The sequence below is a fragment of the Schistocerca piceifrons genome, unplaced genomic scaffold (genome assembly GCF_021461385.2).
Source record: "Schistocerca piceifrons isolate TAMUIC-IGC-003096 unplaced genomic scaffold, iqSchPice1.1 HiC_scaffold_1031, whole genome shotgun sequence".
NCBI lineage: Eukaryota > Metazoa > Arthropoda > Insecta > Orthoptera > Acrididae > Schistocerca > Schistocerca piceifrons.
Window position 1 is genome coordinate 34,066 of NW_025726832.1, and position 935 is coordinate 35,000.

At 51.3% G+C, this 935-nt stretch overlaps 1 non-coding gene across 1 annotated transcript in view; it reads left to right on the forward strand.

Annotated features, from left to right (window-relative positions):
- The window catches only part of LOC124725209, a 1,909-nt gene continuing 974 nt past the window's right edge, over positions 1–935 (forward strand). The window contains exon 1 of the ribosomal RNA XR_007006667.1: positions 1–935. This exon is cut by the window's right edge and continues 974 nt beyond it. This is a non-coding gene — a ribosomal RNA (small subunit ribosomal RNA).

The following is a 935-nucleotide window of genomic DNA, read 5'->3' on the forward strand; positions in this document are numbered from 1 at the left end:
TCCCTGGTTGATCCTGCCAGTAGTCATATGCTTGTCTCAAAGATTAAGCCATGCATGTCTCAGTACAAGCCGCATTAAGGTGAAACCGCGAATGGCTCATTAAATCAGTTATGGTTCCTTAGATCGTACCCACGTTACTTGGATAACTGTGGTAATTCTAGAGCTAATACATGCAAACAGAGTCCCGACCAGAGATGGAAGGGACGCTTTTATTAGATCAAAACCAATCGGTCGGCTCGTCCGGTCCGTTTGCCTTGGTGACTCTGAATAACTTTGGGCTGATCGCACGGTCCTCGTACCGGCGACGCATCTTTCAAATGTCTGCCTTATCAACTGTCGATGGTAGGTTCTGCGCCTACCATGGTTGTAACGGGTAACGGGGAATCAGGGTTCGATTCCGGAGAGGGAGCCTGAGAAACGGCTACCACATCCAAGGAAGGCAGCAGGCGCGCAAATTACCCACTCCCGGCACGGGGAGGTAGTGACGAAAAATAACGATACGGGACTCATCCGAGGCCCCGTAATCGGAATGAGTACACTTTAAATCCTTTAACGAGTATCTATTGGAGGGCAAGTCTGGTGCCAGCAGCCGCGGTAATTCCAGCTCCAATAGCGTATATTAAAGTTGTTGCGGTTAAAAAGCTCGTAGTTGGATTTGTGTCCCACGCTGTTGGTTCACCGCCCGTCGGTGTTTAACTGGCATGTATCGTGGGACGTCCTGCCGGTGGGGCGAGCCGAAGGCGTGCGACCGCCTCGTGCGTGCTCGTGCGTCCCGAGGCGGACCCCGTTGAAATCCTACCAGGGTGCTCTTTATTGAGTGTCTCGGTGGGCCGGCACGTTTACTTTGAACAAATTAGAGTGCTTAAAGCAGGCAAGCCCGCCTGAATACTGTGTGCATGGAATAATGGAATAGGACCTCGGTTCTATTTTGTTGG